A 23,618-nucleotide genomic window follows, 5' to 3' on the forward strand; every position below is an offset into this window, starting at 1 on the left:
GCTGCAAGTGAGGTCGCCCAGAGGGTGGGGATGATTATCTTTGTCCTTCTAACTGCAAAGTTAGAAGCCGAAGAGGGGGATGGTGTCCTGAAGAGAAGACTGGTTTTCTGGCTGCTTCCAGTGTGATGAAGGGAAAATTGATTAGAAGTAGCAAATGGAGTCTTCAGGGAGGAGGAGGCGCTTGGGTGTGCGGCAGCTCGTCTGTCTTCTGCTCTTGGTATTGTTATTTTTTAAAATATGAAGTTGGCAAGGTTCCAGCTGCTGGTTTGTGGGCATGGGGTGGAGGGGATTGAGGATTGTGCCTCCAAGCCTAGGTGGCTGGGTGCCCCCTCGCCCGGAATGCCCCTTTTGGGGTTGGTGTTTCTGTAAACCCAGCCAGACCCGGGGCAGTCCCATCTGGGGGCTTTTGGGAGGTGGCACTCAGTGGAGGCCCCTGCTTTCTTCTGATGCTCTGTAAAGCTCTGACTCAGCACCCAAATCCAGTGTGGAACCTGGGTGGGGAGGGAACCGCACGGGGAATGAGAAGCTGGTGACTGGTTTCTGGCTGTGATCTAGGAGCCCTGGCCTAGAGCTGAGGGTATGTCCAGGTGGATGCAGGTGGCAGCCGGGTCACCAGGATCTGTGAAAGGAAGTGATACCTGCTTCTCAAGCATTCAGGCTTGTGGCAGGGTGAGGTAGGGGAAGTCACTTGGCCTGGGTAAGGATGGGTCAGAGGCCTGTTGCCAGCAGATCCCAAGTGGGCAGTTCTGGTTAGGGGATGGGGCACACTGTGACCCAGAGCTGATGGTGAGGGACTGGGGGCGGGGGGCAAATGCTCAGCGCCCATCCTTACAGCTGGTCACCATCAGACATGGAGGGTAAACTGAAGTTGAAGGTGCAACCATGCCCACAGTTGGGGCCTGTAGACTAGGCTCTAAACCAGGACACAGCCTGCACTTTGGGGGTTTGGTTCCTGGAGTCCAGACAAGAGACTTGTCCCCACAGGGACCCAGACTTGAGAAGCACAAGGGCAAACATTTGTTCAAGTGATGCCGGACAACCGTGGGACAGTTGACCTAGAAGGGCCCTTGGTGACTGTTTCCTTGGTGACTGTCCCCTTAGTGATCCTCCACACACAGAGATTCCAGCCTCTTTAAACCAAAGTCATGAGCAGTGGCTGTTGTTTTCGTATCTTTTGTTTGAGAAAATACACAATGACAGAAAGCTGCTATGGTTTCATTTTTGCTTTGCTAGATATGTATTTTATTAATCATAGTAATATTAGCATGCGTTTGAAAAATTGGCTTACTAGATAGGAGGCAGTCACATAACTTGTTTCACATAATAACTGCCTGCTGAGCATAGGGGCTTGTGGCCCTATGGCCCCCAGCATCTGTGGCCTCATACTGAGAACCATTGATCTCCTTCTTCTTTCTCGCTTCCAGAGGGGAAACTGAGTCATGGAGTAGTATACTCACAGGTCACGTAGCAAGTGAAGAGCAGAGCTGAGGCCTGACCCCAAGGGTCTTGCCTCTTAGACTTGCCTGGCATTCCCACAAGTCTCTGTCGTGCTTTGGGGTTGTGGGGTCGTGACATCCTTCCCAGGGTAACTATGAATTTCCTTCACTCCGATTTTGGCAAGGCACTTTACCAGTCTGGGGGGCATTGTCTGGGTCTCCCCCTCAACTGTGGCAGGCTAGTGTAAACTGGCCTTTGGAACTGGACAAACCTGGGTTCAGATCTCCAGTTCTGGCTTTGTAACCTAGGATGTATGATTTTTAGCTCATTTTTTTTTTACTGAGATATTTATATACAGTAAAATGCAAACTTTAAGTGTACAGTTCCATGAGTTTTGACAAATGTAAACACCCATATAACCACAATCCCAATCCAGATAGGGAACATGTCCATCACTCCACAAGGTCTCTTCATGCTCCTTTTCAGTCAACACCCTCATCCACACCCCTAGAGGAAACTACTTACCTGATTTTTATTACCAATGCTTTACATAAGTTCCACTTAAGTGTGGTGAGAATATTTCTGTTCTAACACTCTATATGCAGCATGTACATTTTTGCATCTGGCTTCATTTTGCTCAACATAGTATCTTTAAGAGTCATCCGTGTTGTGTATATCCATAGTTTGTTCTATTTTATTGCTAAATAATGATACATAAATTGTATGAATATAGCACAATTGGTTTATCTAGTCACCTGCTGATGGACATTTGAGTTTGCTTCCAGGTTGGGGCTATTACAAATAAAGCTGTTATGAACATTTTTATGCAAGTCTTTTTGTGGGTGGGGCAAATTATTTAATATCTCTGAGCCTTTATATCCTCTTGAGGACAACATTGCCTACCCCAGAGGTTCAGGAGGGTAAAGTGAGGTGATATAGGCTATGGTAGTTCTTGGCACACAACACACTGCTATTAATTAGATAAGGACAGTATTAACCACCTGGGACCTCTTGCAGTAAGAAGAGACTTAACATCTCTGTGTTCCCAGCATCCTTCATCCCTGGTCCAAACATCATTCAAGGACAGCCTGGGTACTACTTTCCTCATGCGATGGCCAGCAACCTTCTGTCTTTTTCCAGGTTCCCCCAAGAACTAGTATTTCAGTAGGATGGATGCAGCATGTTCTGCCATCCATCATTCAATCAACAAACAGTTATTGAGCACTTCTTTGTGCTAGGCAACCAGTGCTACAGCAGCAAGCAAAAGTAGTCACATTGCTGCCCTCTGGAGCTTATGTAATAGCCTGGGAAATCATAACTGTATGGGTGAAATATGTGATATTATGACTGATGGCAATACAACTATGGTGAAAAACGGAGCCAGGAAGAGGGTTAGCAGGTGCCAAGGCCAGGGGATGGTTGGCAATTTTAAACAGAGAGGTTGGGGAAGGCCTTGTGGTCTAGACCAGTGTCAAATTTATGTATACATTGAGAATCATCTGGCAAGATTTTAAAAACACATTCCTGGGCTCCACCCCAAGAGCGTCTGATTCAGTTGGTCTCCAGGGCTGGGGCCCTGAGAATTTGCATGTCTAATGAGCTCCCAGGTGATGCTGCTGCTGGTCCAGCGACCACACTGTGCGTAGCAGTGGTTTGGTTGTTTGTGTGCGGGTTTTTGTGGGCTCCTGGCAGGCAGGAACCATGCCAGCAGCTGGCACAGGGCCGGACCCATAATTACTCGGGAAATATGTGCTGGTGGGTGAATGATTCAACTCTCCACCCACATAGCTTTGGGCACAGCATCTTGTACCTGGCTGGGGATTGAGACAAGCTTGGCTGGTGAATGATGGAGTCTCCTTGTGATGAAAACCCATGAAATGGGAGTTGCTGTCCCTGCTTCACCTGAGCTTAAGATAAGTGAGACCTGCTCGGTGTCTCTGGTGGGCGAGGTCCCTGCAGCTTCTTTCTGCAGGGGCACGGGTGGCTATGGGTGGGTCCTGTGAAGGGGCCCTAGGGTGGGTGAGCTCTGAGCTGAGATGGCAGGTCCTGGATACTCTGGACTGTTAGGAAGTGCTTCTTTATTTCCATCTAAGTGTGTTCTCTCTATCCCCTCCTCAGTCTATCCTGAAAGGTCCTTAGGGACCTTTCTGGACCTTACAAATGTCAGGAGCCTGGCACTGCTGCCCCCAGTTTGCTGGGTGACCTTGACATGACAGTGCCCTTCTCTGGGCTTTTGTTCCCCTCCGTGAAAAGAGAGAGCAAATCAGTGACCAAATCAGTGAGGTGTGGAGATAGCGAGATAACTGTAGGGTGTGGTGTACCCCAGTAAGTCTGCAGATGATGCTTTTTGAGGAGATGGTTCTTCATGTGCTTCACAGGGCAGGAACCACTGTGTCTATCTTTACTGTTGTATTTCCAGAGCTGGCCTGGCACATAGGTGCTCATTACATATTTGCTGAATGAATGAATTCAGGGCTGGCCAGTTGTCCCCTGTGGCTTGAGGAATTAACAACTGTTTGGCTCTTATCATCTGGTGACTTGTAGTGAGCACATTGGGTCCAGGGCAGGGTAGGAGCCAAGAGTCTTTTGGCTGACCTGCCCTTTCTAGGTGAGCTTCCCTGAGGAGGCCCAGAGCACAGAGCACAGCACAGAGAGTGGCCAGCCAGCAGGGAAGAGCAGCTCTGGGTCTGTGCATGCAGGACAAGGCCCCACACCTCCCCTTCATCCCAAGAATCTGCCTGCAGGATGACTGCCGGCCCCAAGTGATTCTGTAGGGCCAGCTCTTTTGCTTCTCTGATTCTCTAGAGCTGGTCTCTAAATGTGAAGGCACTGCAGATTCTGGAACCTGGCAGACCTGGGTTTGAACACTGCCTTCACCATCATCACCGCAGGCTATTTAACCTCCCTGTGCTTCAGTCTTCACACCTGCAAAATGGACACATCACCACCTCTCTGGTGGGTTTGCCGTGGGGTTGGAGTTCATGCATATATGGCACATGGCCCCAGCAGGAAATGCTTTCCTTGCTATTCATAAAGAGCTGCACAATTGAAGATTTCCATGCAAGAGGACCCTGTTTCAGCACTAGCTGCTTGGAGGACTGACCTTCCCCGGCAGCTCCAGGGGAATGGTCTCCCTGACATTGGGTGTTTCCATGCCTTGGTCTCTGAATCTGATTTTCCTGGCCCCCGGTTTGAAGAGGTCTCTTGTTGGACTGTTCAGTGTAATGAATTCACAGGGAGATAATTATTTCCTCTGTCTGTTTCTTTCTTGAATCTGTGTGGGAGGGAAACGGGGTTTAGAAGGCAGAGAAGACTAGTTCAAATCACAGCTGCACTGTTCACTGGCTTGGGCTGGTGACCTGTGCACATCCTTTAACCACTCCTGGTCTCAGTTTGCTCATACTGTTTCTATGAAACTCAGGTTAAAGTTACCGATGTGGAAGCTCCCTTCAGCCCAGGACAGTGTTTCTTGATGTCAGCAATATTGACATTTTACCTGGTAACTAATGCCCTGTCGTGGGGGTTGTCCCATGCAGCATAGGGTGTGTTGTAGCATCCCAGCCCTCTACCCACTAGGTGCCAGGAGGACCCCCTCCCCTGTTGTGACAACCAAAGATGTCTCCAGACTTTGCCAAGTATCCCCTGGGGGGCAAAGCACCCCTGTTTGAGAACCACTGGTCTGCAAGTAGCATGGTGCAGGTAAGTGAGAAGGTGATGGCGATCACACTGGCAGAGCTTCAGGGCCCTGGCTTTCTGTTCAGCGTTTTAGTCCCGTGTCCCCGTCAGTAAATCCTGTATCCACATGGCTGATAGCTATCCTATTTACGCGGACCAAAAACCAACAGAGTGGTTTTTCACTGCAGTTTAGGAGCAGCAGTAAAAACATATGGCAAGTAATTATTAACTTAATGAGTCGTGGCAAATGGTAATTTTATATCTTAGTGAAAACATGTTGTATAACACAGGATAATATATTTTGATCAATTATCCTGATGCTTAAACTTGCTACTGTACAGTTGCAACTTCTGGTACCTGCTAGAATAAGCAACAAGAATGTGGTTTTTCAATATGTACTTGCCCATTTACTGCTGGGTTTCTCAGAAGTTCAGTAGGTTTTGCTTGAGTGTCTGCCGAGTGATAGGGGATTCAGTCCGGTCCGGAAGGCTCAGCCACTCAATGGGAAACTTCTGTTGACTAGCTGAGAGGCTGTGCGGATCTGTAGTAATATGTTAGTTCGAAATGCAGAGTTATAATTGTCTGGAGAAGTGGCAGTGAGTGCCAGGGGGGTGGGAAGGCTCTACACAGCAGCAGTCTTACAGGAGAAGCCAGGCAGGCTGCATATTGGGGGGCAGGTAGGGTGGCAGGAGGGTGGTCTAGGCAGAGGGGGCAGCCATTGCAAGGTGGCTCAGAGGGGATAGTTAGGGGATACTATCAGCCTAAGTAGGGGAGGTCTGCCTGCAGGGGAGCTGGGATACCAGCACAAATTGTCATAAAGAGCGTTGCCTCCCACTGGATGGGTTTTAAGTAGCAAAGTGCTTTGGAGCCAGAGATGTAGTACAGAGCATGGTATGTTTCCTGTCGCTGGATCAGACTGCTGTCAGTGACTGTCTCTTGGTCTCCTGGTGATGGGAAAGTTTTACAACTTGTGTTTGGTTTCCTCCAGTAGCCAGGGACGCTGTGTTTCTCAAACTTCAGCATGACAGAATCACCTGGAGGGCAGTTAAAATGCAAACTGCTGGGTGCCACTCTCAGAAAGTCTGACTCAGCTAACAAGTTGGTGGTGGTGCTGCTGGTACTTCTGTTAAGTTTATTGTGTCTAGTTCTGTAATTGTCTTTTCATTTCCCAGAATTCTGTATTGTTTCTTGATTGATCTTCTATGATGGTAGCCTGTTCCTTTAAAAAAAAAAAAAAAGAGGGATGTGTGACTACATTGTGTCTTTTTGAAGATGATAATTCAATTTTTAAAACCATTATCTTCTGTTCCCTGCATTAACTCAGTTTTCTTGGTAGTTACTTCTTCCGTTCACTCTTCGGCCTCTCTCTAATGCTGATTATTTTCTACAGATGCCTGGTGACTTCTGGTGGACATTTATTTGTAAACAGGGGTCTGGATTGATCTGTTCTGTAATTGTGTTTCCTCAACACCTGTGAAAACCCTGGTTGTGTGGGCCGGCAGTGTGAATACTGATGCTGGGCGCCCTGGTTGTGGTTGTGGGTGGACACTTGATGCTGGGGACCTCTGATAAGGCATGGGACACGCTCACTGAGGTTGGGGACATCTGTTTCTTCTGTAGACCAGCAGTTACCTGTGGGCACTGTACTTTGATTTTCCTGCCTTGTGCTCATCCCCAGGGCGCATCCCCAAGGCAGCTCTCTCATTTAATTAGAGAGTTCTTCTTCCTGGCTTTAGCCTGGAGTCCAAACCCACAGTCAGCTTCCCTGAGGGCTGTAGGCTGACACAGAGGTAAGTCACCTCTGCTGCCTATGGCTTCCAGCACCTGCTGTCTCTCTTTTAAGATTTTCTGGGGTTCAGTTAGAAAAACAGCTTTTCCAGAGGGCTTGTATTGGTGTGTATTGGTGTGCTGGTGACCTAAAGCTGATAGGTTTCATTGTCAGTCTGTCCATTCATCTTCTTACTGTCCAGCACTCTGTCAATATTTCTGATCCCCAGCCCTGTCTTATTTTCTTGTGGGCTCTTTGGAGTTACCATTTTCATCTATCTATCTGAATTATAAATATATATGTGTGTATATGTGAATTATGAATATATGCATGTGTATGTGTGTGGGTGTCTATATATATATATATACATTTTTTGCATTCTAGTGGCATTTAGAAGAGAGGGAGGTAAAAAGGGTGTGCTCTATCCACCGTCTTCAGCAAAGAATCCCCTCTCACTGATTTTAATTCTTAAATTTTGTGCTATTTTATGGAGAAGAGTAGGGTAGAAATAAGTCTAAATTATTCTCTGAGCATTTAACCACATCTCAGGCTCATTCACTCATGTCATCTCTACTGAGTCTTCATGAGAACTGTGCTAGGCACACGTGTGCCCATTTTGTAGGTGGGACAACTGAGATCCAAACAGATCAAGGTACAAAAGGCAGCAGAGAAGCTGGTGGGCAGAGTTGGGGTTCAGACTGCACTCCCCCTCTCTTTCGCCCTCTCTCCCCCCTCTCTCTGCAGCCTCCATCATGCTGGGCAGAGCTCCTGCCCTCTGAAAGGATGGGAGGCTCAGTTGCCTGGTCCCTTCTTTTCAACTGTTGATGCATTGGCTCTTCTGGGGGCCAGGGGCTTCCCACCTCGGCCTCTTGGCCTGGTTTTTAACTTCATTTGGAAATAGGATGCCTTTACATTATAGCTAATTAAAATGTGCTTATCTCAATGTTGGGCCTAATTTGCAGGAATGATTTAGAAACTTGTTGGCAATGAATCCGACTCAGTAGTGTAACCCAGGGTCAATCTCATGCATAAATTGTATTGTTCCACTGTGCTGTGTTTTGACTTGAATTGAACTTGATAATGTGGAAGATGGACCCTGGGCCTTTTGTTGCTCATTAAAAAAAAAACTCTGCAAATATTTACTGAATGCCTATTGGATGCTACCTACATTATTTATGGAAGTTCTTTCACTGCCCCACCCCCATGCTTTCTCTGTTCTAGTACATCTCCCTAAGCTGTAAGTTAATTTTTATGCAGAACCAGATAGTGGATTCCAATGTGACTGACCTTTGAGTTTGATGAAAGTGAGTTTGATGAAAGTTTGATGAAAGGGTTCATATCCTGGCACTTAGAAGCTGTGTGACTTTAAACCTGCTACTTAACCTCTCTGGGCCCCAGTTTTCTCACATCACCACCCTTGCATCTCAGATTTCTGGTTAGGCATCTGGGAGATCAGGTGAGGCATCTGCATTCTCACTGCTGCTGCCAGGAGCTGTTCAGATCAACTGGACCCTCTGGAGGACAGCAAGCATAAGCTCTATCCCAGGTTTTTACATCTTTTATAAATGAAAGGGTCTAAGGAGCTTTCCAGTTCAGAATAGGGGTACTGGTGGTTCTACTTAGGACAGTCTTTTTTCTCTCCTCAGTCCCCTTCTTCCTCATTGAAGCTCCCACAGGGACTCTTTAAGGTTCAGTTAAACATTCACACTCACAAGACCCACACAGGTGACACTGGTACCTGTGTCCTGGAAGGGAAATAAGTCATGTGCCCTTGTGAAAGTAATTCTAGCAACAGTCTCTGCTGTGGACTATAGAGGTGGCTGGGAGCCTTTTTCTTTGCCAGCACACCCCTCCCAGGTTTTAGTTCATGTGCAAGGGAATGAGACCCATACAGGTGGGTTTAGGAGCCACCCTGGCTTAGAAGCCTTATTCCCCAAAGGACCTGTATCTCTGGTAACAATTCCATAGTCTTCACTTCAAGGGTCCCTGCAAGGGGCATGTCAGTTACAAGTCACTGCAGTCAGAAAAACCTCAAGGATGGTTTCTTTATCGGACATTTATAGTTTATTTAACAGTTCCTTCAGTTCAGATGTGACTTAATAACCAGGGGTCATTTTTACCATGAGCAGAGTTGCCTGCTAACATAGTTAACGTTCTATCTCCATCAGGTTTCCAGGGCAGTCATGCTATACATTTAACAAAGGTGAAATCCTCTTGCAAAAGGTAAAAGGTTTTTTAACCTTTTACCCATATTCATCATCCTATTTTCCTCTGAGGGGTGGTGCTTTTCAGCATCTCTTTGAAGAGGAAGAAAGCCCTTAGTATGGTCTGAAATATGTTCCACGCTTGTGTATGTTTTCTGATTGATCTGTATAAGACACACATCCAAATTCTGACCAAGAGATAATGCTTTGGAGCCATAATGGCCTGGGATCCAATCCTAGCTTTGCAATTTATTAAGAGTTCATTCATTCATTCATTCAGCCATGCAAAGAACATTCACTGCCTGCCGTTTGCAGGGCTTTGTGGTAGAAGCCAGGCATGAACAGGTATTTAAGAACTTGTCCTTGCTCTTGAGAAGGCACAGTCTTATTCGAGAGACAGGCAAAAATAAACAATTTCAAATGGATGTGGGACTACCAGGCCAGGATGTGGGTAGTCAGGGAAGGCTTCTCAGAGGAGGGATCACCTGGCCCTCCTGGAGGGTGAATTGGCTAGGTGAAGAAGATTGGGGAAAAGTATTCCAGATGGAAGGAACAGCATGTGCAAGGGTACAGGAAGGGACGAGAATGTTAAGAGAGGAGGCTGGAGAGGGGAGCAAGGGCATTTAGAAAGCTACAAAGCTACTTAGTATCATTTGACCTCAGTTTTCTCATCTATAAAACGGGATTAACAGTGCTTACCTGTTTGTGAAATTAAATGAGATAATAATGTATGTTTAAGTGCCTGGGATAGTTAAATATAATTTCCTTTCCAAATCTGTCTATGGATGCCTAAGAGCCAAACTTTGATTTTAAATAAGTCAAGGAGAAGAAAAACCCAAAGTGCCTGGCAGCCCACGTGTGCAGTGCAGGCATTTCCTCCAGCGCCCTTCTGTGAGTTGCCCTACCTCTCTTTTGCATGGAGCGCTATATGTTTGCATGCTCTCTTGGATTATGTCTTACAGTATCAGTGAAGCACATAATTGTGTTTTCCTTATGGCTTGACATTGACAACAAGCCACGACCCTGTTGAGGCATTCTCTGGGACAATTTTCCATCTGCTGACAGCCTTGTGTCTATCTGATGCTCTGTCAACACATCCTGTCATTTGCAGCTTTGTCTAGCTTTTCTGGAAGGTGGCCACATACCAGCCTAGGGATGCTTAGCTTCTGGAGACATTTACTACCCAGTGACCACAAGCCACACATCTGGATGAGCTGGGAAACCATCCCAGCCATGAACAAGATCTTTCTGATGAGTAAATTGCATCTTGTCATTTCTCTGGGCTAAACCACTCAATGGCTCTCTACTGCAGCTTGGTGAACTCTTGACAATCTAAATCAGACCTCTGCGCAAAATCTTCCAATGGCTTCCCCTGGTGTGTAGATAACATCAAATGCCTTATTGGCTCATAGATCCTGGCATAATCTAGCCCCTTCCTGCTTTTCCAGCCTCGTTCCCAGCTGCTCTGTCTGAGGCCAGGCTTCGTTCTGGGAATGCGGCGGGGCGAGCAAAGCTAGCCTCCCATTACTGATTCCATTCCAGCTATCTTGGCCTTTGTGCTATTTTGCGGACCCCACCCCCCATGCTCTTTTTTGCTCCAGGGGCTTTGCACATGCTATTCCCTGTGCCTGGAATTTTCTTGCCCTCATTCTTCACATGGCTGGCTCCTGCTTATCCTTCAGATCTCAGCTTTATCCTTGCCTTCCCAAGGACCCTGACCCTCAGTCTGTGCAGTTACCCCATTATTCTCTATCTCAGTCTCTAGTGTATTTTACCCCCACTGTATGACATATCTATGAGATTCCCGGAGTGTCTGTTCTACTTTAAGGACAGTAAGCTTTCAGAACACCGGAGTCATGTTTGTTTTCTTTACCACAGAGTCCCAGCACCTTAGCACAGTGTCTACTATGTAGAAAGTGCTCAATGAAAAGGTGAAAGAAAGAATGAATCAATGCAGCAGTTATATTCTTCAGAGATGGCCACCCTGCCACAGCCCAGGCTGAGTTTCCAAGAACAATTCACTTTCCCTCTCTGGGCCTCACCTGTCTTGTTTGTTGTCGGGAGGATCAAACACATCAATGAGAGGGACACTGTATCTGAAGCCTGTAGTGTCAATAAACGTGAATTCCCATTATAACAATGTGCTGCCCTCACCCCCAGATGAGCCCAAGGAAGAAAGTTGAAATGGGAGACAAGAGGGTTGCTGTTCGGTCAGGGTTTTGAATCAGCACTTGCCTCTCGGGGGCAAGGACTGGCAGACCTCAGCCTTCTGCTTGTCCACTTTCCATCTCCCTGCGGGTGGTGACCTTGCCGTTTCCAGGAGGGTGGCGTCACTCCCAGCGGCTTGGGTCGGGGTATCTGGGATGCAGCCGGCCTGGCCTTCAGAGATAATGGAATCTCTCTCTAACCCGTGGGAATGCTTCTGTTAAGCAAGTAAGACTTTTTGGTGAACGCTTTCCTGAAGTTATCTCCCCTTTCTTTTTATTAAACTGTAAATTATAAAGACTGTGTTACCTGCCAAAAAATTTAGGAAATCGGGGGTGGGGAGGAATCACCTGCCATGCAGACCTAAGAACAGTATATATTTGGACACTTTGCTTTCTTAATATTCAATTCTGCAAACTGTACCATCCCACCCTGGGCCCCAGAAGCCCTTTACCCATCATTTTCTTTTTCCTTCTCACAATGTATAATTTACCGATTCATTATGTTTATTGTTTCTGTGCCCGCCAGCCACTGGGTATCAGCTTCACAAGGGCAGGGGCTCTGCTTTTGGCTCATGTGGATGTGTCTGTCAGAGTACCGCTAACTGCCGTGCCTCTGGTTTTCCTACATACGTAAGTTTTTGCTCAAGTGTCACCCCCTCTGGGAGGTTTTTGTGGCTGTTCTCTGTGCCTCTGTCCTTGTTCCTTCAGCACCTGGAACACCAGAGGCCCCCTGAATGCTGGGGTGCTCTTTGTCCCCAGGAAACTGTGTCCAGGAGTGTGGACTTTGTCTCAAGGATGGTGCACATTACAGTGAGTTGCACTTTAGAAAAATCTTTGTGTCTGTCTCCTGGGGGAAGCCCCGAATGGGGGAAGGAGTGGACCCAGGAGGACCATTGGGAGGGGACTGCTGTGGTTCAGGAGAGGATTGATGACAGCTTGGGGCCACACTCTCCAACATGGTAGCCACTAGCCGCATGTGCCCATTTAAATTTAAAGTCAAATCAATCAAATTCAGTTCCTCAGTCACACTAGCATTATTTAAGTGCTCCTTCTTGGACAGTACAGATATAGAACATTCCCATTATTGCAGAATGTCCCGTTGGACTGCTCTGCCTTGGACCACAGGGTAGGGTGGGAATGGAGGATTATGGGAGCTATTAGTAGGGGGACTGCCTGAGATTTGGAGATGGTTGAATGTGGGGTGTGTTAGACAGGGGGTGTCAAGGATAAGACCTAGGCTGTGGGCTGTGGGCCAAAGTAGAGCTCCTGCGTCAAAAGGAGTGAGCATTTTTATGGCTCTTGATTCAGGTTGTCATGCCGTTTTCCAAAAGGTCATCCATGTTCACTAACGGCACCAGAAAGTGACCCTTTTATCTTACTCTCCTGGCATGGCTTACTGTCTTTTGAAAAACCTTCAGTTGTGTAACGCCTCATGCCAAATCTGCCTTCACTTGGGGTCTCCCTTGTGGACCATGAGGTCTTTGTGATCAGGGAATTATATGTATATTAATGCAGATTTCAATAAAAAGAGTTATGTTTGCCATTGTGGTACAGTCTGATGCTGTTTAAATGCCTTTGGTAATATCTTCAATCAGATGGCAAACAGAAAGCAGGCAAGTTAGTAATAAAAAATGAATTAGGGCGATTAGCAAAAGGTGAACCGCTTGCCTCCTCAGGCAGCAGGCAGAGTTGACCGGGCTTTCCAGGGTGCCTCCTGTCCAAACACACGCCTGGATTATTGCAGCCTCCGGGGCTGGCCCTGGGGTCTGCTGGGCACATAGGACTTGGTTATTGCGTTTAGTTTTGCAAAGGTCATGGACATCCCCTCAGAGGGTCTCTGAGGGGCTCCCACCAGGATAAGGGGCTCGCACCCTGAGGTGGGCTGCAGCAGGGCCTCTGAAGAGGGGTTTCCGACTCAGGACAGGCCAGGAGCTTCTTCCAAGCAGAGACATTAGTGGCCTTGTTTTCCTGACATCCTCCAGGGCCTCTCTTTCCAGCATCCTCCCCAGGGGTGCCCTTGAGGAACCTTTCCTAGCTGTCTGGTATTGATGGGGGGAGTCCCTTCAAGCAGCGGGTAGAGGCTTTAGTGAACTAATGCAGTCACCAAGACAGCTCCTGAGGCATCCAAGAGAAACAGAATTCCCCCAGAAGACAGACACAAAAATTTTTCTAAAATGCAACTCACTAATGTCCACCACCCTTGAGGCATCAAAGAGAAACAGAATCCTGGTGACCAAGTAAGGTGTGTGGGGTTGGAGCTCAAACCAGAAGGACACGGAGCTCCCACCTTGGTAATGCTGGAGCTCACACTCACCTGGGGTATGGACCATGGAAATCCCACGGCTGGTGGTGAGGGCAGTCATGCCCACACCAGCTGGCTCACCCCCACAGTCCATGTCAGGTGTGGATAATACCCACACGAGTGGTATGATCGCTGGACAAGGTGGGCAGGTTTGGTTCATACCTAAGTCGATGGTTCCCACGGTGAGCTGGTAATGACCTACCGTAAGCCAGTGCTTCTCAAACTTTAATGTGCCTGTGAGTTATACAGGGTCTCGTTAGAATACAGATTCTGATTCAGCAGGTCTGGGCTGGGGCCAGAGATTTTGCATTTCTAAAAGGTCTAGGTAATACTGAGCTGCTGCTCAGTGTACAATTTGAGAATCAGGCTCTATGTCAGGCTGAGCTCCCTAGAAGCAGAGCCTGAGAAAAGGATTCTAGTGAAAGAGATTCAGTGGGGAGCGCTCCCATGGGAAGAGGAGTGGGGGCAGTAGGACCGAGGGTGTGGAGTTGGGGGGGATAGCGAAGAGGTGGTCTCAGCTGAAGACCTGCTTCAACCTGATCCCACAGGAGCCCTGGAGGAAGAGACTGCAGAGCTGGTCCCTGTTGAGGCCAGGAGTGGGGGTGGCCTTTTGTACCCTCCATTGGTCTTGGCTTCCTCAGGGAGGGATGGGGGAGAGGTATCATGCTTCTATGCTTTCCTTCCATCAGCCAAGGGCAGTTCTGCAGAGGACGGGGCATCAGCACTCACAGCCTGAAAAGGGGGATCTGGGTGGGGTCCCATCAGCATCCACACACTGCTTACCCTTGCCTGAGAATGGCCTTGAGGAGTATGCACGAGGAGGCAGGACTCTTGGCTCCTGTTTGGACTCTGCTTTGTGACCTTGGGTAAGCCGCTTCTGCCCTCTGGGCACTGTTCGTGCTGCAGCCCCACAAGGTTTGTCGTGACTGGTCCTTGTCCTTAGGCTGTGACGGAGCCTGGGTGTAGGGATGGAAGTTGGGTGGGAGTCTGCACAGGAGGAAGCAGCTCTTACTTCAGAGCCCAAAGCGGGGGGAGGAGAGAGAGGGGGAAAGGAGGTGAGAGAGAGAGAGCATGAGGGAGAAACCCTGAGACCTGTAGTGTTCAGGGAGGGCTTCCTGTCTTGGGGGGTATTTAGGCAGGACCTCCAAGAGGGGTAGGATGGAGAGACGTAGAGGAGGGGAGAACAGAACAGGCATCTATTCAGTCACTCACTGTGGGATGGGTATTTCATCTGTGTTATTTATTTAATCTTCACAACCACCCATGAAATAGAAGCTGTCCCCACTGTGCAGATTATGAGTTGAGGCTCCCGAGGTGAGGTGACTGGGCCACGGTGATGGGGACTCAAACCTGTCTGCCAGGACGCCATTCTCTTCCTCCAGCACCGCACCAAGCAGCAGGGGCAGAGGGGACATGTGGCTTGGGGAACACTGCGAACCCATCTGTGTGGCTACAGGCTAGAGTGGGTGCGAAGGCAAACCAGGCAGTGAGCGCCAGGCCCCGGGGTTTGGGTCCTGAGTGTGGAAGCCACGGAGGGCTTTGGGGCAGCTGTGCTGTGTGCAAGGACAGTAAGCCAGTGTTGCCCCTCTGCTCTGGGCCCCTTCCTGCCCCACACTGGGCCATCTTCCCCACATGTCCTCCTTCCCTGGATTCAGCATCTTCCTCTGTGTATGTGTGTGCTGTGGGGTGGAGACAATAGACAATTTCCTTGGCGTTTAGAGTCCTTGGGTCGGAGGGGCCTTCCCCTTTTGCTATGGGTGCTTTGTAGGACAGGGGCTGGGCCAGGGTGCTGACAGTGGCCCCGGAATCCTCCTGCTGTGCAGGGATCTCGGTGTGGCTGCCTTGCTGCTGTGACGAGCCCATCTTTTCTGCCTCCCTCCTTCCTGTGTGGGCAGCCCCAGGCTGCACCCTGTGTCCTGTAGGATAAGTAATTATCCCATGTGAAGAAAGATGTGGGCTCGTCGGTGTCAAGACTATGGAGGCAAGGATTCAGTTCTTCATCATCTCAAGTCTTCTTTACTGTGTTCCCCATGGCCTGAGTTTTCTCGCCCAGTCAAAGCGGGCAACATCCAGCTTCTTCTCTCTCATCCTTCAAGAGCTACTGTGCCCCCCCCAACACACACACACACACACACACACACAAGGATGTTATAGAAGCTACAGTCACAACTTGGCACCTGGCAGAACGTGCTGATATCAAGCATGGAAGCTGTTATTGCCAAGTAGGATGGTGGGGCTGAGATGGTAGCGTGAGAGGTGCCTGAGGCATGGGGGTGAGAATGGAGGAGGAGCCACTGTTTATTAAATGTCTACTATGGGCCAGCTGCTGTGTAGGTGTCCATATGCCATATTTTTAATCCTCACAGCAGCCCTGCAAGTATGTATTATTATTATTACAAGTCAGAGACACCTGTCCAGTGACACCTGAAGCTTAGAGAGGTTGAGAAACATGCCTAAGGTCACACAGCCTGTAGGTACGAGAGTGGATGAGGAACCATAATCTATCTGGCTCTGAAGTCATGATCTTTATCCTGCAGCATGTATCTTCCATGTGCAGAGTCTTCAGCTTCCTTTGGGAGGCCCTTTCACATGTATTCCCTGTTTAGACTCAAACCATTCCAGCTGAGAAGACTTGGCCCAGGATGCATTATTCCCACTGCAGAGCAGGTGGACCTCAGCCCAGAGGTGAGTGCCCACCTTGTCCAGGCTCAAGCCAGAGTCTTAGGACAGCAGGGCTCACACCCAGAGGCCCGACCCTCACCCTCCGGCCGCTTTCCACCTCCCAGTGGGTTTTTGTTGTTCTTAATCTAATGCTGTATAGCCCAGACACACGAGCTTTGTCTGTGAGCTTATCGTGGCCAATGCTCTTCTGCTGCTGCTGTCTCAGTTACCTACTGCTGCGTAACAAGCCAGCCAACATTAGTGGTTTAAAACAACTGTAGTTTTACAAAGCTCACAATCTGGGGGTTGACTGGAGGGCTTTCTGGGCTGAGCTGGCTGGTCTCTGCAGAGCTCTGTCCAGCATCTGTGGCCAGTTGGCTGGTCACCCGGCAACGGAGTGATCCAGGATGGCCTCACTCACCTGTCTGGCAGTTGGCAGGCTGCCGGCTGAGGGCTGGAGGACTGTTGGCCCAGCTTTCGCCGCAGCTTCTCACCTTCCAGCAGGCGGGCTCTGGCTTGCTTACCTGGCGCTCCAGGGTTCTCGGTGCAGCAAGAGCGAACCCGCCCCAGTGCACAAGTGCTTTTCAAGTCTTTTCTTGTGGCACATTTACTCCTGTCTCATTGGCCAAATAAAGTCACAAGGCTAAGCCTGGCTTTAAGGCATCAGAAACAGACTGACTCTTGAGAGGAGCAGCAACATCACGGAGCAGAGGGCACACATGCAGGCACAGGAGGACCTGTGGTCATCTTTGTAACCTACCACAGCTGCCCTTCCTCCTTTGGACGACAAAGACTTATCAAGCCCCGGCTATGTGCCAGGCATCGTGGCAGGGACTCCAGGATGAACAAGACAGACCTGCTGCTGTACTTATGTGGCCTCTAGTTTAGCTAATAAATAATCACATAACAAAACACATAATGTAGTGATTCTACATCTTACTACACAGATGGACAGTGACTGTAATGGGGTTTGTGGGGGGAACTTAGTGAAGGGGGGACCCTAGTAAACATAATGTTCTTCATGTAATTGTAGATTAATAATAACAGCAACAACAACAAAAAATTGAAAAAAAAAACATATAATGTGAGTGTGACAAGTGTGAATAGGAAAGCTGTACATTGCTGTGAGGCCGGATAACAGGGATGATCAGGGAGGACTTCCCTGACCCTTAAACTGAGACCTGTGGGAAGAGTACAATTTGCTAGATGGTGGGGATAAGGGAAGCTTTTTAGACAGAGAGAACAGCATGTGCAAAGGCCCAGTGGATGGAGGGACCTGGCACATTTGAGAACCCAGGGAGGTGCCAGTTCCCTCTAAGTGTCAGCAAGCTTGGGCTAAAAAAGGAACTTTCTGTTCATACATGTCCCCTAAGCAGCCCCCATGTGACGCTGTCTTGGGAGGGAGGGGGGATGGAACATTCCCACGGCAGTTCACACAGGGGCAGCTGGCTTGGTAGGCTTTGGGAGGAGGGAGAGATTGATGCTCACACAGGTGCCCAGGAGATCTACTGAAAGAGGAGAGATGTGAGCATTGGAAAGGGCAGGGAGGCCTCAAGGAAGAGGACAGGAGTGTAGGATTGGGGGCATCTGGGGTGCTGGGTAAGTAAGGGGTTTGGATTTAGTTCTGTTGGCCAGTGATCTTTGAATCATGGACTAAGAATGACGTGATTGGGTCTGGGGTTGGGACCTGAGTGTCCAGTTCCTCTTGAGAACCGCCTGCTCGGTCCTGTGAGCTGCCTTTGATGCCCCCAAGATGTCAGCAGGTTCTCTTAAGGCATATCAGGGGGTATGGTTTTGGAAAGGCCTGGCGTCCCCGAGAGCCAGAACAGTGATCATAAATGAGCCAGCACAGAGTTGGAAAAATGAGGCAAATCAAACAAATCCATATTTGAATCCCTGCTCCTCACTGACATCAGTGTGAGACTGGGCAAGTTAGCCTCCAGCCCCGAGTGTCAGTTTTCTCATCTGGAGTGGGGCCTGGGTCAGGCGGGAGGGACCTGTGGGGCCGAGTTGGCAGCGGTGCCTTTCTCCTGTGTGTGGGGCTCAGGCCTGTGTGCCCCTGAGGACAGCACAGGGACCCTAGGAGCTGCAGAGGGGGAGGGTAGCACATTCCTCTTTGCCGGGCTCCGGAATAAACATAGCGACCAGGATGCGTCACATGGGCAGGCAGCCTGTGGATGGCAGGGAGAAGGGCCTGTCACAGATGCCCACCTGGGGTGGGGAGACCCCCTGGGGTCCCCTTTAGCCTCCCATCCTGCCCTGAGGTAGGACTGAGAAGTTCTAGAAAAATCAGTCCTGACTTTGGGTTTCCATTCAACCTCACATTTTATTATTTGATTTTATTTTTCAGTCTTGTGCCAGAAAGAAAGTATGCCTTGAATGAGATAAGTTGGAGCAAACCTCCCTGCCCACCCCCACTGTCATCTGACTGACTCCCTGCCCTGGCATGAGTTCCCAGGATGCTGGTGGAGGAGGGCACCTAAAATGTCAGAAAATCTACTTTGGGTGGGAAGGCATGGGGCCCATGGACTCTGGCGGCCTCCACAGACATTCAGTGAGGTGGTGGCATTAATACCCCACTTTATGGAGAGGCTTGCCCTTACCCAGGACTCATTGCTAGTGGCACAGCTGGGGTTTGAGCCTGTGTCTTCATGTTTCAGGACTCATTCCTACACTGCCTTTGGCTGAACTGAGCTCTGGGCTCCCTGGTGGACAGGTGAAAAGGGAAATAGGCTTACTTCATGATTTCTTTGTCCAGGGGGAAGAGGCTTGGCAACTCCTCATGGGAAGCACAGCCTTAACTGGCATTTGGAGCTAAAAGAAATTCCTCTCACCAGCCTCATGGTTGTTTTCCAGTTCTCAGACCTCAGTTTCCCCAGATGTGAGAAGGAGGGATGAAGCCCTGCTTCCTTGCCTCTGTGGCTGCTCGTGGGGATAAAGTACCCGGTACATGCTGTGGCTGCTGTACGGTCTGCGGTGGAGACCAGTCATGTGTTGGAATGGTTGTATGTGTGGGAGGTGGAGGCTGTTAAATACTAGGGCAGGTGTCAAGGCCAGTGAGGCACTTGGACAAAATGAAGCTGGAACATGGCATTGTGCACAAGCCCCCCAAACAAGTACATGCAGTGGGCTTGAAGGCCCATGTTGGGGGCCATCTGTGCAGTCAGACACGAGTTTGAATTCTGAGGGGGCTGTGGGGACAGAAGGGGGAAATGGGGGGTGGCTGCAGAGGCTGAGCTCAGTGCACCTCAGGTATGGCCCTGAGGTGGTCAGCGTTTTCGCGATGAAGTGCACGGGATTCAGCAACCACGACGCCCCAGTGCGCATGAGGATCCTGACAGGGCACCTGAGAGGCGCAAAGCGGCTTCAGTTCCTTCCCACGGGTGAGATTTGTTTAATAGAAGCTCGGAGCTTCTCGGCGCTTAGAGGTGCTGACGGGGGCATCACAATATTGTGAAACTCAGCAGCGAAGCCGAGTCCCGTACCAGCTTACCTGGCGAGGAGGCAGCCACGTTAGCTCCGGCGGTTGGATATGACGGAGCTAAAACTGAACTTGGCAATTACCGCTCGCGAGAGGCTCTCGGTGCCGGGAAGGGAAGCTCCATGGAAATCAACCCTGGTAATCACAGGGTTTACAATTAGTAACTATTAAGGCTGCTCTGTCAGCGTGTGCTCAGGGTGGTGAAGGGAAGGGGGATGGAAACCCGGGTTTGGACAGCCTGGGGTTACCTTGTGTTCACCTGCACCAGCTTTCTTTGTTTTTGTTTTTTTAAAACATTAATTCCAGGATGAAGGTTTGAGAGAACCCCCTGTTAACGTCATGGTGCAGGGTGGCCATTGAACGGGCGGCTCGTTTCAAAGTCCTTTTTATTTGCATGAGCTCACACCTCTTTCAGCTTTTGTGTTTTCTCTAGACTTGTGAAGGCATTTTCCAAACAGCTTTGTGCCTCTCCTTGGGAGGTTGCACGTGAGCTCAGCTTTCTGTTGGCTTCTTGTCCCAGAGAAAGGGATGATGTGATATTATTGAAGGTTTCAGAGGTCTTCATGAAATTATTTTTATTAGGGCTTGACTAGAATATTTCAACAACCTCAGAATATTGTCCTCGTATTGTAGATAAAGACAGTGAGGGGCTGGCGTGCCCTTGGCTGCTGGTGTGGGGACAGTCAGAAAGAAAAGGCTTGTACAGATTCAATTCTAAGTTGGCTGGAGGTGTGGGCACTGACCCTCATGAATGGGAAGATGGCAGCTCAAGTCAGCGCATTGCTTTGAGCCTCAGTTTGCTCATCCATAAAATGGGAACTTGTGCCAGGCAGTTGAGAATTAAATGAGATTATCTGGCACAGTAGAACCTCAGCACAGGTGGCTGTTGTTATTTACAGTGATAGATTTGTTGTCTACCCACTCTGTGCCAGTCCCTTTCCATAGGGGAGGGCTGTTCTGCACAAAGATCTCAGAAGTCGTAAATAAATGCTGGCCCAGAGAGGGTATAACTTTAGTTAGGTCCTCTCTGTGAGTTAGGGGTGGGGCCAGGATTCAAACTCAGGCAGTCTGGTCCCCAGAGCCTCGTTCTGTCCCTCCCTTCACTCTGAGAACGGTTGAACATCAAGAAAACGAGGCAGCCTGGATGAGTTACCTCTGTGGTGGAGAAGAGAGAAACATTAAAACAGAAATATCTTTTCCAAAAGGCTGTGGCTTCTCCACAGGAAGCTGAGTCATCTTTCTTTGTTGTGAACAATAACTATTGCGCTGCCTCAAAATCCAAAAAAAAACCCCCAAACAAAACGTTGAGTTCTGTCATGGTGCCGTGGTGCCTCTCTGGCTCCATCCCAGAAGGAGCTGAGCAGAGGGTCCACAGAGCTGGGACCCCTGCCCCCCTGCCCAAATATTCAGTGGGACTGGCACTCTCAGGCTAAGTCCTGCTGCTCTATCACTGCACACCTGTGGACAGCATGATCACAACCCCAGAATGCCTCCTTTGGGCATATATGACAGAATCAAGTCCAGGGTCTTCTGTCCTCAGGCTTAGCTCCCGCGGACAGAGTTTGGTAGCTCTTGATCGAGAATGCAGGGACTTCCTGCACTCGTCCCATATTGTCCTACCTCTGCCTCTTAACAAGCTTCTTCCCTTCTCTGTGTACACAAACTCTGCCCCTTCTTCAAATTCCAGCTTGAATGACACCTTTTCTGTAAACTCCTCACTCAGCCCCATGACTCTGGGGCCCTTAGCTCTGAGCACTGTCTCCCGTACATCATAATTTCGCACCTACATGTATGAACTGGGATGTCTTTGAGGGCAAGGACAGTGGTCTGTACACTCTTTGCCCTGGAGTCTGGAACCATAGGAATAGGCATAGGGAACAGAAAATGTTTGTTGCGTGAATGAAAGAATAAATGGTAATTGAAAGATTTTTTACCTTCACACTTTCTCAGTGACAGTCAGTTATACTTGTTACTTATCAGAGTCTCTGATTTGCAATGAACAAGTTTAACATTCATTAAGCAATATGGGTTTCTTTCCATATCAGTAATGTGGATCCTTTTCATGGCTGCATGGTATTCCGTTGCACAGAAAGCTGTGATTTATTTAACCAATCCTCTATCAATGGACTTTATTGTCATTTCCAGTTTCTTACAATATTAGAATGAAGACTTAAACCTTGTCCATATGAATTTGGGCCTGGGAACTCCTTTTCCACCTTAAGCTTATAGAAGTACTGATGGATGGTTTCTTCTGGCACCCTTCCAGCTTTGTGTGTTTCCAAATCTTCAGTATGTTTGAGGTTTTCATCTATCTTCCTGTTGCAGTGAAAAATCTTTCCTAGACATGCCTTATGTGCTTGGTTCTTGGCTTCGAATCCACAGATTGTGTGTACTTTCAATTTGTTGAGTACCTACTGTGTATCAGGCTCTGTGCTAGGAGCTGGGACCCAGAGATGGACAAGACAGGTAGTCCCAGCCATCAAGGAGCTCACAGCCTGGAGAGCAAGACGAACAATCAGTATAAACATGAAAACCATCACAACAAACATCTAGAAACCATCAGTTGGAGGCATGTGCTGTGAAGAATGTAATTCAGGTGTGGGTCAGTCAGAGGTGCCCTCTCTGGGGAGGAAGGAGATCTTTGAGTAGAACGTGAAGGATGAGAAGTAGTTGTGTGGAGGTCTGGGGAAGCACAATGCAGGCGGAGGAACAGCATGAGAAAGGTACAGAGGCACAGAGGCAAGACTTCGTCCTCTTCTTCTTTTGCCTTTTCTTACTCCCCTACTCTCCCTCCTCGTACAGACACACTGCCTCTTTCATCACAGGGCATTTGCTGTACTTAGTTTTTGTTATTATTATTGTTCAGTAATGGGATGATCTCCGAACTCCTCTTACTCAGTCCTTGATGTCCTCAGCTCTGTGAGCCTTCCTCAGTGGCCTCCAGTGTTTCTGCAATGTCCAAAAAATTAAACTTGGCTTAATTGCACCCAACAAAGAACATGGCACTAAATAGGTGCTACCACCCCCATTCTGTAGGTGAAGAAACTGAGGCCCTGGGAAGTGGACCATTCAAGCAGGCAGAGCTAGGATTTGAACCCAGTTCTGTCTTAGTCCAAGTCCACATTTTTCACAGAGCCCTAATTTAACTGCACTTCTGTGAAAGCTGAGACTGCTGGGGGCTCCACAGAGCCTCGGGCCCGCACTGTCCCAAGCCTGATCCAGCTTTGTGGTGAGTGACCCCCTTGGCCTACTGGCTGCTGAGGAGTGGGAAGGAACTAGGGAGGGTCTTACGCTTTTCTTTTAGATTACAGATATAATACATGCTTGTGAAGAAAAAGGAAAGAAACAAAACAAGAAAGAGAAAAGCATCAACTGAAAACACCTCCTTCTCCTACTCCCCGGGATAATCACTGTTAGCAAACTTTGGCATCTTTCACAGGGCATGTTCAAACCACGCCATTACTATTTTTATAAAAATGGGACCATGTCCTTAACTTTGTCTCTCCCAACCAGTTTCGAAGGCAGCCCCTGCAGACCTTCCTTATGCCATCATATTCCATAGAATGGATGTATTTCAGTCTGTTCAGCCTGACCCCGGTTTTAGACACTTAGCTTGCCTCTAATCCTTCTCTGTAACGAGAGATCCACACGCGTCATGCACACAAGCACAGGTAATTCCACAGGACGGATGCTCAGAAGTCTAATTGCCAAGTGAAATGGCGTGCAAGTTTCATATGTTGGTAGGTGCTGCCAAATTGCCTTCCAGAAGCCCAGCCAGCTCAATACCCGCTCCCAAGGTGGTGTGTGTGAGTGGGGAAGGCTTTTAAGTCACAAATGATGCAGAGCTGGGCTGCCTCTCCCTCCACTCCCTGAGACCGGGCTT

At 48.8% G+C, this 23,618-nt stretch overlaps 1 protein-coding gene across 3 annotated transcripts in view; it reads left to right on the forward strand.

The window, feature by feature from the left end:
* Nucleotides 1–23,618, forward strand: part of TOX2 (TOX high mobility group box family member 2) — a 132,385-nt gene that overhangs the window by 1,690 nt on the left and 107,077 nt on the right. The window lies entirely within an intron of this gene.

This window comes from Manis pentadactyla, chromosome 5 (assembly GCF_030020395.1).
Source record: "Manis pentadactyla isolate mManPen7 chromosome 5, mManPen7.hap1, whole genome shotgun sequence".
NCBI lineage: Eukaryota > Metazoa > Chordata > Mammalia > Pholidota > Manidae > Manis > Manis pentadactyla.